The sequence below is a fragment of the Globicephala melas genome, chromosome 10 (genome assembly GCF_963455315.2).
Source record: "Globicephala melas chromosome 10, mGloMel1.2, whole genome shotgun sequence".
Lineage (NCBI taxonomy): Eukaryota > Metazoa > Chordata > Mammalia > Artiodactyla > Delphinidae > Globicephala > Globicephala melas.
This window is the reverse complement of record NC_083323.1, coordinates 47,800,778-47,816,772: the sequence shown is the minus strand read 5'-3', so window position 1 is coordinate 47,816,772 and position 15,995 is coordinate 47,800,778. Positions and strand designations below refer to the sequence as shown.

The 15,995-nt window shown below is 37.3% G+C and overlaps 1 protein-coding gene and 1 pseudogene across 3 annotated transcripts in view; one reads left to right on the top strand and one right to left on the bottom strand.

Moving 5' to 3' along the window:
• The window catches only part of RAP1B (RAP1B, member of RAS oncogene family), a 64,961-nt gene that overhangs the window by 36,992 nt on the left and 11,974 nt on the right, over window positions 1–15,995 (top strand). The window lies entirely within an intron of this gene.
• Window positions 13,983–14,367, bottom strand: LOC115858482 (small ribosomal subunit protein uS8-like; annotated as a pseudogene).

Sequence of the window (15,995 nt, the reverse complement as noted above, 5' to 3'; positions counted from 1 at the left end):
TCATGATGTAATGAATTCTCTCATGCTAGTCCTTTTTCCTGGAATGCCCTTATCTCTCAGTGAACCTCCCTATTCCCTTAAAATATCCACTGGTCTGGCTTAAATATCCACTTAGTGAAACCTTGCCTGATATATCCTTACAGTCAGACAGTTCTCTTCTCTGCACCCATAGCATTTTGTTCTGTAAAATTGACTTGATTGCGAGCTAACACAGTACAAACACTATAAACATTTTAAAGTTCCATACTTACAAAGCATCTTCTGGGATGTAAAAGCCACCGAAATATAGCTGTCATATTTGTTTTTTCTCAGATTTCTGGAATGCCCTACCTCTTTGTCTTCACAGTTAAAACTAACATCTCTAATCTGTTCATGGACATTCAAGTGTATAATAAATTAACCTTTTCCCTTCATATTTGCATCCTGTATCCCCCTTTTTTCCACATGAGAAATGAGAGTTCTTATGAGGTAATGGAGTGGAGAGAATGGAATTGATTTCAGAAACATCAGGGTAGAATGGATCAGACTTGGTAATGGGGTGGAGAAGAGAGACAAATGACAACTCCTTAGGGTATACAATTTTCTGTAGTATACTATAGTATGCTTTTGAAGTCTTATAGGTGCTTCAAGTTTTAAGCACTGTAGACAGCTAGATAGGATAAAAAAATTTTCAAGTACCATTTACTGACTGCTTATTTTGTGTTAAGCATTTTGCCTGGAATAATTTATTTTATTTGAAATTTTTTTAATTTTAAGAAGTACTGTTTTTTCCCATTTTCAGATGAGGAAATGAGGCACAGAGAGGTTAAAATATCATGACCAAGGTCACTTAGCTAATATGTGTTAGAACTGGCATTCTAATCCAGGAAATCAGATCTAAAGTCTATGCTTTTTTTTTTTTTTAATTAATTTATTTATTTTTGGCTGTGTTGGATCTTTGTTGCTGCGTGCTGGCTTTCTCTAGTTGCAGCGAGCGGGGGCTACTCTTCGTTGCACTGCGCAGGCTTCTCATTGTGGTGGCTTCTCGTTGCGGAGCATGGGCTCTAGACGTACGGGCTTCAGTAGTTGTGGCATGAGGGCTCAGTAGTTGTGGCACACGGGCTTAGTTGCTCCGCAGCATGTGGGATCTTCCCAGACCAGGGCTCGAACCCATGTCCCCTGCGTTGGCAGGCGGACTCTTAACCACTGCGCCACCAGGGAAGCCCTGTGCTCTTAACTGTTGTTATATTTTCCTATTTTACCGTTTGTTTGTTTGTTTTTTCAATTTAAAATACAGTTAACTAAGGCCTCCGTGTGAGTGAGTGAGTATGTGTGTGTGTGTATCAGATTCTAAGATATATAGCAAATAATAAAGTTAATGTCCATACTTGGGTTACCTAAATTCAGTTCAGAAGACACAGCAGATTTTGAGTTATGTATGCCTATAGAATTTACAGCTAGATCTGACAGAGGAAAAAAACTGACAGGTTAATTTTTAGGACATGTCCAAGGACCTGGGGAGCAGGGGAGAGGAATCTGTCAGATCCCTCCAAATCCAGCCTGTTTGGAGGGATCTGATAGAAACTAATATGGTGATCTTGAAGCCCCCGTTATTTCTTCTTGCCTGATTTTGAAACATTTTTGGGATCTCTGTTTTTTTTTGTCACTTAACTACGTTGCTCATGTATTGTTGACTGAGAAATCTATTAAGATTTCTTTATATGGTTTTTCTGCAGTTGTTAGATTAGTGATAAATTTTTATGCTGTAGTTAATATATTCTCTCAGAGATGTGATCAAGTACTGAACTTCGAAAGGTAACTACAGTGAAAAGTCCAGTAATAAAACTGGAAACATGACTTTAAATTGCATGTCATAGTATATGTTAGAATAAGCTTCATTTACTGGCAACATTAGTCCATGAAAAGGGTAAAGGAAGAATTTTATTCCTCTGTGAGGTGTTATAAATATGGTCAGAATAGAGAAAATGCTGTAAAACAGTTTGACAGTCTACAAATTCTATGCTCGACTAGATTTAGAAATCTAGTTCACAGAGAAGACCTTTCTTGGCAGAATTTAAGTTAGTAAGATTGGAAACATTTTTAAAAGAGGGTGTGAGGTAATGTTTGGACCTCTTAATTTTTCCTCCAAAAAATAATTTTTTAATCTGCTCAGAAGTTTTGAACACTGTCATTGTGTCCAAAAGATTAGTCCAGTTTCTTTTAATGTTTGAATTAGTTAATTTTATTTAGGAGTGAGAAGAGAGCGCAGTAATCCTCTTTAGCTGCTAAAATACTACTTCGGGAGTTGGAGGCGGAAAGGAGAAATCAAGTATCATCTCCCCAGAAAGTGCTTAGTGGGAGTAGTGTCACTTGACTTCAGGAACCAGTAGTTAAGTGTTTTTACTTAGCCCTTTATTTATAATTTAAGATCACAGAATTTCAAACTGGGGGGGATGAAAGGGGGGAGGTCGTAGCTGAACAACTTGAGGATAGGAAAATTGCTAGTTACCAATGTTTTGGAAGAATTTTAATTTGACTGTAGCTATTTGGAGAATTTTAATGGAAAGGAACTATGAAATGTCGCTGATCACTTTTTAAGTATTGTTTCTTATTATAACCTATTTTTTACATTTATTAATGAGACTGATTTAAAGAATAAGTCAGATTAAAAATAATAATAAATAAGTCAGATTATGGGGTTGAGAGTAGGTGTCTCTGGAACCCAAAAGTTGTTGGTTTTAATACTATTTGTGCTGTAGAGCTTTTTTTTTTTTTTTTTTTTTAATATTCCTGGCTGCTTTGGGTCTTCATTGCTGTGTGCAGGCTCTCCCTAGCTGCAGTGAGTGGGGGCCACTCTTTCATTGCGGTGCGCAGGCCTCTCATCGCCGTGGCCTCTCCTGTTGCGGAGCACGGGCTCTAGGCACCAGGCTTCAGCAGCTGCAGCACACAAGCTCCAGAGCGCAGGCTCAGTAGTTGTGGCGCACAGGATCAGCTGCTCCGCCGCATGTGGGATCCTCCCGGACCAGGGCTCAAACCCGTGTCCCCCCCGCACTGGCAGGCAGACTCCCAACCACTGCACCACCAGGGAAGCCCAGAGCATTTTCTTTTCTACTGAAATTACAATTCTTACAGGGCAAATATAAGAAACTAATATTAAAAAAAAATTTTTTTAAAGATATATGCCCAAAGCATCTCAAACGTTCTTTCTTCTCCTCCCCTCTCCCCCCTTTTCCTTTTCTTTTTTTTCTTTCTTTATTTTTTTGGCCACGCTGCGTGGCATGCTGGATCTTTGTTCCCCAACCAGGGATCACACCCATGCCCCTTGCAGTGGAAGTGCGGAGTCTTAACCACTGGAACTCCAGGGAAGTCCCCTCATTTTTTTTTTTAAGTCTTCTCTTTTTTATTATTTTTATTTATTTATTTATTTTATTATTTTTGGCTGCATTGGGTCTTCGTTGCTGCACTCAGTCTTCCTCTAGTTGTGGCTAGCGGGGGCTACTCTTCGTTGCAGAGCGCGGGCTTCTCATTGCGGTGGCTTCACTTGTTGTGGAGCACCGGCTTTAGGCGCACAGGCTTTGGTACTGGCTCAGTAGTTGTGTCTCGCGGGCTCTGGAGTGCAGGCTCAGCAGTGGTGGCGCACGGGCTTAGTTGCTCTGCGGCATGTGAGAATCTTCCTGGACTAGGACTTGAACCCGTGTCCCCTGCATTAGCAAGCGGATTCTTAACCACTTTGCCACCAGGGAAGTCCCCCTCATTTTTTTTTAATGTCAAGAATTCCATTGGAATTCATGACATCTGTCAATAACTGATGAACTTAAATGGCAATTTACCTAAAAAAGTAACTTGTTAGTGGCCTTTTAAAAATCTAAGTATTTCTTTCCTTTGCTGGAAATGAATTATTAGTCTTTAGATAGTCATTCTTTTATTCAACAAACATTTCTAGACCAAATAGGGAACACCAAAATAAATAAATAATGGCTACTCTGCATCTAATTGATAATGTTAATGACTAACACTTAAGGCTTTTATAGATAATATATATTCTTATTTAATCTGCCCATCAACTCTGTGAAATTGGTATTTACATTGTCCATATTTTACACATAAAAACACAAGCCTAGAAATAAGTGACAGGTCACTTGTAAATTGCATAGGTGGCCAGTTCTAGGTCTTCTTATTTCTAGAATCCATGTTTTACCACCCTGGGCTGCAAAGGTAGTATAAGTTTTACTTTTATGGTATAAGGAAAAACTAAGTTTGGTCCTCAAACTTAGCCAAATGGCTTCTTTATTTATTGATAATGAATTAGCCACACTTGGTTAAGGAATGTCTCTAAAAATATCAGTTGATTATTTGTTTTGCTTAAAATATAGGATTGCTTTGTGTTATTGAAACATAGGTCCATCATTTAAAAACAAAGAATCAGTGTATTTGCTTTTCAAGATAATCTTGATTTCAAGCATTTTCAAGGTACCCTTGTGGATACAAATTTTGTTACTGGATTAATATAACCAAAGTTTCCTTAATTCCTTTGGTTTGATGGTGTATTATATTTTATCCTGGATAGGATTAAAGCAGTCTTTAATTAGAATCTATTATTCAGTGTTTTATGGGTCAGCCTGGTGACATTTGGTCCCCACTCCACATTTTTTGCATATTTTATATATAGACTTCTCCTTTACAACCACTTTTTACTTCTTTTTATATTTTACTTCCCAATCTTAATCCCCATAATCAATATGTATAATCCCCTCTACAACCAATCTCTTCATTTGGGGTGATAGTTGAAGAGAAGTATATTTCCTGAGGGAGAATCTCATGCCCATGCCCTAATCTTAAATTACTTTGAAAGAAGCCTTAACTGCACAAAGCATCTTGGACTAGCATGCCAGAAGGAAGAAGAAAATGTAGAAGGCGTTTGCATCTTGCCTTGGTTGAATGCCCAGTAGTTGTCGACAGATTTTCCCATAGGACAGCCTATGAATAGGGAGATTGTCCTTATTGTTTCCAGTCTTTTATTTAGTTTTATCTATATTATATTTGAAAGATGATAATTCTAAAATGTCTATATAATATTAACCCTCCATTATGAAGTTAGGAAAAGAATATTTACATTATCATTAAATTTTATTACAAACATAGAATTTTACAATTGACCCTTGAACAACACGAGGGTTAGGTGGACCAATACACGTGCAGTCGAAAATTCAAGTATAAGTCTACAGTCAGCCCTGAGCATCCAAGGAGTCAACCAACCTCCAATTGTGTAGTACATATTTATTTTTAAAAATTCATGTATAAGTGGATCCCACATGGTTCAAACCCATGTTGTTCGAGGGTCAACTGTGTATCGTTTTTTATATTAATTAAGAAGAGGGAATATAACATTAGGATACTTTAAAAATTATATCTGAATTATAATTCTTCAAAACTTGATGTAACAGTACATTTTGGAATTGAAAGGGACCTTAGAGTTCATCCAGTCCAGAAGTAAAAAACTGGTGTCCAAATCTCCGTAACTCAAATAGATTTGTTGGTTTTCACAATATTCACAGTTTTTAGAATTTGAAAGATTTTAGCTGTATAAGCATTCGCTCTATTTGGCTGCAATCCACACCATTCCCTAATATTAACACCTTGCTGCTTGAGGCATTTGCATGCCTACCGGGCTGAGTAAGGCATCTCTGCTCAATACTTCACTTTCCCTTATTTCCTCATTTTACAGACAAAGGAACCTGGAAATTGAGAATAAATTTATTTATCTCAAATTATTTAACTTCTAAAATAGAGCCAAGCCTCTTAAATCACAAGATAATGTTGCTTTCTACAGCTTTTTTCCTCCTCTTAGAAGACAAGATAGTGTATGATTAAATCCTAAAGTATTTGGTGCAGCCTGTCAGAGGAACGATCAATGTGGGCTGAGATAGTGCGAGGAATACTTCAAAGATGTTTCCTGGACACTACCCTCCTAAGGACTGCATCCTGAGTATTCATGAGTCAGGAGCATTCTCTTCTATCCTGATCTATGTGTTATTCTTTCTACACAATGGGGGAATCATGAATATCCTCCTGTCCAGAGCTGGCAAAGGAAATCACCGAGGGGCATTTTGTACATGTTGAATAACGGTACCTCCTAAGACCAGCTAATGTTTAGATTCCTCCAGAAATCCCATTTATACCCCTATTAGCAAAGGAAGAAGGGGCATAGAAGCCATGAGCTCTCTCGTGGATCCTAGACAAAATCTCTGTGACTCTCCCCAATCCACATTTAACTTCAGCCACAAATTAGTTGGAACGTTATCCCACCAAAAATATTAAAGTTACTGAACAGAACAAAGCCTAATGGTAGAGTGTTTTGTTAAAAATAGGATTTAATATCAGTTTGTTGAAATGACTGGGTACTGAGCTATAATCTCTCCATTCCCACACTATCTCCCTTAACTTGTTTTATATGTTTTTCTCCATAGTGCTTGTCAGATTGACATATTTTATATTGATTTTATTTGTTCCCCCACCCCACGCCGGGGCAGTAAATTATTGGGGCAGTGTCTTTTATTCACTGCTTTATTCCCTTTGCCTGGAACAGAGCCTAACATACAGAAGGGACTCACATATGAATGTTGAATATTGAATGCTATAATACAGTAATCTTGATTAGAAGGTGTCATGTCTTAGGTTTTCTTTTTTAATCATCAGGTTCTAGCACAATTCTTGGTTCACTGTAGGTCTTCAGTAAATGTCAACGTGAAGTAAATAGCCAAGAGGTTTTTTTTAGTACATCTGTTTATCATTTTGTAATGCTTTTTAAAATTCCCCCGATGATATTTAGATTTACTCTTATAGTTCTTAATTGGGGACAGTAATATCTGAACTTGGGTGTGCCCTAGGTCTTGTTAAGGAAAAATATGCAATACAGAATGGTAGATAATTGAATCAGTTGTTTGCTTTTTGATATGTACTTTTATATAGTGAATACATTTAGACTAAAACTTTACTGATTTTTATTTTCTTTGACTCATAAATGTCTTCAGAATTTTCTGCTCAGAATCGTTATAGCATCCATTATTGTTCTGTATTTTTGTAAAAATGCCAATCATTTCTGATTGATGAAATATTATCTTAAATAAATTTACTGAACTTTATGTAGAATATGATTGTGTCTTCTTTCCTCAACTTTCATTTCAAGCAATTACAAAGCCGACACTGAAACTTGACTTGAGAAGGAACCATAGGGGTTTTATTTTCTTGTCATTACATATCTTTGCTATGATTTTCTCTGAGACTAGAATTAAACACTTGCTTAAACTGATAAAAAGAACCAATGAAAGCAAAGATAAGTCTCTAATGTATCACTTACTTCGATTGATCCAGGAGTTGGTTGTAGTCCTACAAATTTTAGGGGATCTATATAAGTAACTAAAATTAGGAATCTTTAAATGCAAACGACATATAATACCGAAAATTACCCCCTAAATTTTTTATTCATAGATAAGTAGCAGAAATATTTATACATTTGAAAAATTAATGTAGAAAATACTTCCAGTTGTAACCATAGTGGAATTTTCCGTGTTTTGATAGTTCTTTACAAATTTAATTGATTTTCTTCATTTGGAATGTTAGATTGTTGGAGAAGCTGTGTGAATCATGCTTCATATTTATAACTGGATAAATGTCTACTTGTATATATGCACTTTCTCGCTGATGAAGAAGTATAAATGAGAAATGGCACTACTGATAAATTCATTTTGCACGTATTCTATGTTCTTGCCTGTTTAGCCACCCCCCAAAAAATGGGCATCTGAGTTTCCCTCATTAACTAATGAGTTAATATAATTGGTGAATTCATAGATTAAAGCTTGATTCAAATAATTCTGGAATTTCAGATTAATATATAAACAGGTTATTGTTAATTTATAATTCATTACAGATAACTTCCAAACTGCATTCAGATTTTTTGGATAAATGCCATTACGTACAAGAAATGCCATAAAAGAGAGCATATATAAACCAACAAAATCAAATCCCATCACCTACAATGGAAATCAAACTAGAATGTTTTACAGTTGACCAATAGCACCATAATTCTTGGCAAAATGTTTAGCCGAGATATCCGCCATTGCTGACATCTTCATCTAACACTTTTTGATGGTGTTGCCGTTAACTTGAAGGTTGTTAAAGTCTCTTTCAGTGTCAGTTTTTCTGTTGATTATAAAATAGTTTTAATTGTTCTTCCCATCTCTTTAAATGGCAGTCCACTGCAATAATACATAATAGTCAGAACTCTCAATTTTTTTTACTGAAGTATAACAATGTTATATTAGTTTCAAGTGATTCAACGTTTATATGCATTATGAAAGTTATGATCACCATGATGTCTAGTTACCATCTGTCAGTAATTTCTAATATACTTCTAATAATTTCTAAGATACTTTGTATCTTTGTGTGTGTCTTAATCCTTATTTCCTACTTATGTACAAGAAGGCACAACAGATCAGCAGGCTTCTCAGAATACAATCCAAGTACTTAGAACTTAAATACTTTGCTACCCTATTTATCTTTTCTTTCCAGATTTTTTAGCATGATAATTAATAAAAAAGACAAATACAGCTTATATAAGAGAGGAAAATGTTTAAAATGTCAGTATTTACATTGTATAGAGTATTTTTCTATAAAGCACTTAAAATAATAAGTTTAATTTTGTAATGTTTAATAGTTAACTCTTAGCCCTTTTTGAGAAGAGGCATACTAGTTATTAAGGTTTAAAAATAGAATTGAAAGAATTTTAATTGGTTCTTTTAAGCTTGTCTTTTCTTTAAACATACATCACAATCAGCATGTTATTTATCTGAAAAATTCCCTTTTTTGCCAACATGAATATTTTATAATTATAATTCATTGTGAGTTGAGTGACAGGCTAAACTTGGCATTTTTGATTTTCTAATGGCCACTTTTTTTTCCTGGTTTTATTGAGATAAAGTTGACGTACAAGCGCTGTATAAGCTTAAGGTGTGCAGCATAATGAACTGACTTAGATACATCATGAAATGATTACCACAATAAGTTAATGAACATCCATCATCTCGTATAGATACAAAATTAAAGAAATAGAAAATAATATTTTCCTTGTAATGAGAACTCCTAAGATTTATTACTCTATTAGGAACTTTTGTGTAATATAAGCAGTGTTAATTATATTTATCATGTTATACATTACATCCCTTTTATGCACTTATAACTGGAAGTTTATACCTTTTGACTGCCTTCATCCAATCCCCCCCCCTTTTTTTAACTGCCAGTAGTTACCAATATATATATATATTTTTTTCTTGCGGTACACGGGCCTCTCACTGCTGTGGCCTCCTGTTGCGGAGCACAGGCTCCGGACGCGCAGGCTCAGCGGCCATGGCTCACGGGCCCAGCCGCTCTGCGGCATGTGGGATCTGCCCGGACCGGGTCATGAACCCATGTCCCCTGCATCGGCAGGCGGACTCTCAACCACTGTGCCACCAGGGAAGCCCCATTGTAATGTTTTTTAAAGACTTACAGGAGAGTTATTTCCCAGTCTTTCTCCCTAAACTACATTTTTAAATGATTAAAAATACTGACATATAATTAGCTTTTTGTATTGACAAGGGAGTTTGCTATAAGGTACATTCCAGTTTCAGAGATGTTAAAATGTATTCTAAAAGTGCCTCTTAGAAAACCATAATTCAAAAAGAGTCATGTACCAAAATGTTCATTGCAGCTCTGTTTACAATAGCCAGGAGATGGAAGCAATCTAAGTGTCCATCATCGGATGAATGGATAAAGAAGATGTGGCACATATATACAACGAAATATTACTCAGCCATAAAAAGAAACGAATTTGAGTTATTTGTAGTGAGGTGGATGGACCTAGAGTCTGTCATACAGAGTGGAGTAAGTCAGAAAGAGAAAAACAAATACCATATGCTAACACATATATATGGAATCTAAGGAGAAGAAAAAACAAAGGTCATGAAGAACCTAGGGGTAAGATGGCAATAAAGACACAGACCTACTAGAGAATGGACTTGAGGATATGGGGAGGGGGAAGGGTAAGCTGTGACAAAGTGAGAGAGTGGCATGGACATATATACACTACCAAACGTAAAACAGATAGCTAGTGGGAAGCAGCCACATAGCACAGGGAGATCAGCTCGGTGCTTTGTGACCACCTAGAGGGGTGGGATAGGGAGGGTGGGAGGGAGGGAGACCCAAGAGGGAAGAGATATGGGAACATATGTATATGTATAACTGATTCACTTTGTTGTAAAGCAGAAACTAACACACCATTGTAAAGTAATTATACTCCAATAAAGATGTTTAAAATAAATAAATAAAAGTGCCTCTTAGATGATGCTTAAATAGTAAGTATAGCTAAAGAATTACAATATAGTTCAGTTGATTTTAACATGTTCCAAACTGGTTGTAGTGACAGGAGGACTAAATTAAGGATAGAAACCCACATATGATTGGAAAATAGTTTTAGGCTATGCATTGTATAAAATAGTTCTGGCTATGCATTGTACCTCTTTGCCTAACTAGAAGAAACTTTCTAAATTAGACAGAAGCTGGATAGCAGCCCTCCTCCTGCATTCTTAATGTTTTATTAAGCTAGTAGGTAAAAGGGTAGAGCAGTGATTCTCAACTGAGGGAACATCAGTTCTCCTACACTGTATTGAGCAGTAGCCCAGACCATTGCTGTTATAATTATTTTTAAAGCTATCTTTTATTGATTATTACTATGTGTAAGTACTCTTGAGGGAAATCACTACATTTCATTCTTTAATTAGTTGAGCACATACTATATGTCAGTCACTGTTTGAGGTTCGGGGATATTATAAAACAGACAAAAATTATTGTTTTTGTGGAGTTTATGCTCTTGTGTATCCATCTCACAACCTTCCCATGTAGGCATTACTGTCTCCATTTTCCCTGTAAGGAAAGGGAAGCTCTGAAAGGTTTCATGACTTGCCAAGTTTATACAGAACGAGGATTTAAAACTTAGGTGCTGTGAACCACTATGCTATGCTGTCAAAATTGTCCCTCTTTTGGAGTTCAGTGAAAGAGAACAGTTGTTCTCAATGTCTCAAACAGCAGTTATCACAAATCCCTTTGAAATTCTGTTATAACTCTACCCATCCTAAAATTGTGCATGAAATTTTTAAAACAGAAGTAATGGTCATTGCCAGTCAATCAGAGTTGGCATTCATAATGAAATCCACGTTTTATCCCAGGCTTAGAATATGTGAACAGTTTTTCAAAGCTGGTGTAGTAGAAGGCACAGATTTGAAAAGCAGGTATTAGCTCAAATCTTGGCTTTCATACTGCTAGACTTTTTTTTTTTTTAAGGAAAATAATATCCGTAGCATTGGTATTTATTAGGATTTAAATAAAAATATTTTGGTCGTTTGTCCATATTAGGAAATACTGGCCAAAAAAATTAATGAAAGAGAATGACTGTTCATTTGTGGTTGTTACTTACCAGTGTTCCTTGTTAGAAAGCTGCTTATTGGTAAGTTAGATATGTTTTGTCACTATGTTTTTAAATTTGAAAGTCTATTGATGACTTTATTTCCTACTTCAAAATTTGAAATGTTCTCAATTTCCTGTGATCTTAGAGATCTGCAGTAAAAATTCTTGGTTGAGTTACTAAAATTAAAACAAATTGATAAGCATTATTTATAATATCCACAAGCTGGAAACAAACCAAATGTCCATGAGCGGGTGAATGGATAAAGAAAATGTTATCTATATCCATACAGTGGATCTGCTTTTTATCAATAATAAAGAGATAGAAGGAACACAAATTACTAATAGAAGCAATAATATGGATGAACCTGACTCATTCTAGCAACAAGTAATACTCATTTATGGGTAAATGAAGCAACTGGGAAGTAGGACCCCAGGCATCGCATTAAGAAATGCAGTTCACATAAATGTTTACTTTTTTTAGTCAGTATGTACAAGTTTCCTCACCCATAGGCCCCCATTTCTTAGAAAACAAAGACCTTTTGGTTTAATTTTTCTTTTTAGCTTGTTTACTTTGTGAGGATCTCTGAAAATGCTCAACTATTGTAGATTTTCTGATTTTCCATTTTCAGTTTCCTATTCAGGTCTGAGCCCATTTACAGAAAGAAGGGACATGTCTCCCTTTAAAATTTCCTGGAGTCAATTTTTATTTTGTTTCCTATCATGTAGTGTTCATTTTGTCTACAATACTAAATGTTGACCAATCTAGCCCTGAAATAGTGTATTTCCTAAATAGGTTCTTGTTCTCTCAAGGCCAATTTTTTTTTTTTTTAACAGGCTGGGCTGTTTGAATCTGGTCTTGACTATCATGCTGCTTTTAACCTTTTTCCTTATGATGAAATTAAGTAATTAGTAAGTAAGTTGGGATCCTGCAACAAATTTCTGTCAGTCTACCTGAGATTTAGAAAAATCTTTAAGCAGAACTCCCAACTAAATTCTAGACCAGTCTTTAAATTCAGTTTCTATAGCTCTGACTTCCACTTCAGCAATTTAAAGAGGCGGTTGTTGAGTATAATTTTTCCTTTGCTGAGAAACCCCCAAGAAAGGTAGTTCATTTCAGAGGTATGAGTAAGGAGCAGATGGAATAGAAGGGTATTGTGGATAGTATAAAGAGACAATGATTCAGGGAGGGTAGGTTTCCAAAGGTTTGAGCAGGGGAGTAAAGAGAGACAATCTTAGTCATTTTATTTTGAGGCTTCAGAATACCAATTAGAGAAGTTGATTATTGAATGTTATTTTTGTCTCATAATTTTTCTATATTTATAATTCCTCTTAAAGTATTAATTTTGACATTTTAAAAGTTGGCCGTGGGCTTCCCTGGTGGCGCAGTGGTTGTGAGTCCGCCTGCTGATGCAGGGGACGCGGGTTCGTGCCCCGGTCTGGGAGGATCCCACATGCTGCGGAGCAGCTGGGCCTGTGAGCCGTGGCCGCTGGGCCTGTGCGTCTGGAGCCTGTGCTCCGCAACGGGAGAGGCCGCAACAGTGAGAGGCCCGCGTACCGCAAAAAAAAAAAAAAAAAAAAAAAAAGTTGGCCGTAAGTCCTGTTGTTATGTTGCAGTTGTCAAAGTCACCATTTTTGTAATTTACCAGTGTAAGTGCAAGAGTTGAGATTATATTGGAAGTTTATAAGAGACACAGAAGTTTTTCCTAGAAGAGGTATGGCCTTGGCAAATAAGAAAGAGATCACTAGAGTCAAGAAAACGGTGTTGGGGTAATTAAGTGGGAAGAGGCACATTGGGAACTGTCTGGGTAATGGAAGTGTTTTAAATCTTTTTTTAATATAAATTTTCAAATATTTATTTTGCTGTGTCGGGTCTTAGTTGCGGCACACGGGATCTTTCGTTACGGCGTGCAGGCTTCTCTCTAGTTGTGGCGTGCAGTCTCAGTAGTTGCGGTGCGCAGGCTCAGCTGCCCCATGGCATGTGGGATCTTAGTTCCTCGACCAGGGATGGAACCCGCATCCGCTGCATTGGAAGGCAGATTCTTAACTGCTGGACCACCAGGGAAGTCCCTGGAAGTGTTTTAAATCTGAATGAGGGCTGTGTTTGTGGTTGTGAGGGTATTGGCATATGCCCAAACTCATTTAATTGTATGCTTAAGATCTGCTTGTTTTACTGGATGTAAATTATTCCTAGATAAAAATGTCTTAAGAGTGCTTTAAATTTTTTTTCCATTGGGGCTTTTTTTTTTTTTTTTTTTGGCTGTCAGGTCTTAGTTGAGGCACATGGGATCTTTGTTGCCGTGCGCAGGCTTCTCTCTAGTTGTGGCGCATGGGCTCCAGAGGGTGTGCTCCAGAGCATGTGGGCTTAGCTTCCCCAGGGCATGTGGGATCTTAGTACCCCAACCAGGGATCGAACCCGCATCCCCTGCATTGGAAGGCAGATTCTTAACCACTGGACCACCAGGGAAGTCCCCATTGAGGCATTTTATTTGCATGTTTGTATTACATCCCTAGAAAAAGAATCCCAGGATTTTCTCTCCTGTGTTTTTATCTTGCATCTTCATGGTCCGTGATGCCATCTGAAGTTGTCAGCTCAGTGAAACCAAACTGATAGGACAGGAGCAGGTTTTTCTGCCATTTTTCTAGATCTTTGAGTTGCACATCAAATCTAGGGACTGATCACTTCACACTTGTTTGACCTGCCTGTGAGGTTCACAACAGTTTTCCCAGCCCTGTGATCATTGATTTCAAATTTGCTAATGTAACCATGCTTCATTATCACAGAAACTGGATGATGACTTGGGAGCATGGCCTAATAAGAACCTGGCACTTGCCTCTCCTTTCAGCATTATTGATGCTCTTGAGAGCATCAGCTAGGACTTTCGTGTGCACCATTATATCAGCACAGAAAGATGGCAGAAAGAGTTTAAAATTTTTTTTAACAAATGTGTCCTTACAAACAGATTCTCAGGTTCCCTGATCAAGCAGAAGTTAGGAAGGTGCCACATAATAAACCCCATGGTTATTGACCTTGCAATGCTGTCATGAAAGTTTAAGTGACCCGAGGTGATGTTTGGCCCATCACTCAACTTTGCCTGAATTGGTCACTGATGTTACTCATCTTTAACCTTTAGTGCTTGGGGCCAGTTTGAATTGCATTGGAGGCTCTCAGGCCTGTGTCCATCCATTCCACACGGAGCACTCCCTTATTCAATGAATGGAAGCAAGACAGTACAGGACAAAACAAAACATGTGAGACAAAATTTTGAGCAAGTAGATGAACAAAAGCAAAGCAAGTAGCTGAAGAATTATAAACTAATGGCAAAAATATTTATCAAATAGGACACTCCAAGCCAAAGCCAAAAGGCCTAATTGCCTTATACAAAAACCTACTTGGTACAAATCCTAGGGTAACAAAGTTAGCAATGTGAGCTCAAGCACTGATTGGAGCACCCGTCATTGTTGAGATTGACTCATCTGATAGGAAAATCAAAGAACAAACAAGTTGGACACAGGCAGCCCATTCAGTACACTTGTTTGTCTAAGGGCATCATTTGGAGTGATGCCAAATGAGGGTCTTAGGTTGACTGTCCCAAAGAACGAGAGACACCATTCAATATATAAACAGAAAACACAAAGCTGAAATTATTGATTACTTAAGGAAAAGCTATCCTGGTCTGATACTGCCTCCCCTGAGCAGAGCAGATTGCTAGTCTTATAGGGTTTTTAGGGAATTTCAGAGTCCAAAGATTCACAGACTTTCAAAGGCAGGAGTGAGTTAATGTCAACAAGTAAAAAGCAGTGTTACTCAGGTGAGGCAATTGCTGATTGGTTGGCATTTTGCTGCGTGTTCACTGAAGTAAGTCTTTTTTTCTTTTTTTTTTTTAAGTTAATGATAAACAATGACAAAGAAGGCATCAAAAAGTGACACAGCCCAGCTACCTAAAGGATAAAAGATGCAGGGAGATGAGTCTAATTTTATTTGTGTTAAAGTTAGTTGGTTTGCTCTTTGGGATGTTTAGGAAATTCTTGTCCCCAAAGTTACCATATTCCCTCTAGATGGGTTCAGAAACAAAAATTTATTTGAAGGCATCTTTCATGAAAATCCTGTTTATTTTTAAATATTTCTCAAATATTAATGTAGGTCCATGGGGTTGGCTAATGTGTGCATGGAACTGAATAGAATTATCACCTAAGTAATCCTTTTTTTTTTTCTTTGCGGTACGCGGGCCTCTCACTGTTGTGGCCTCTCTCGTCGTGGAGCACAAGCTCTGGATGCGCAGGCTCAGCAGCCATGGCTCACGGGCCCAGCCGCTCCGCGGCATGTGGGATCTTCCCGGACCAGGGCACGAGCCTGTGTCCCCTGCATCAGCAGGCGGACTCTCAACCACTGCGCCACCAGGGAAGCCCAGTAATCCTATTTTTAAATGATTTTTTACATTAAAAGAAAGAAACCTGACTGGAGTTATATGTTTACAAAGAAAGATTTATTTGTCCCAAATTAAATGCAGACTACCATGTGG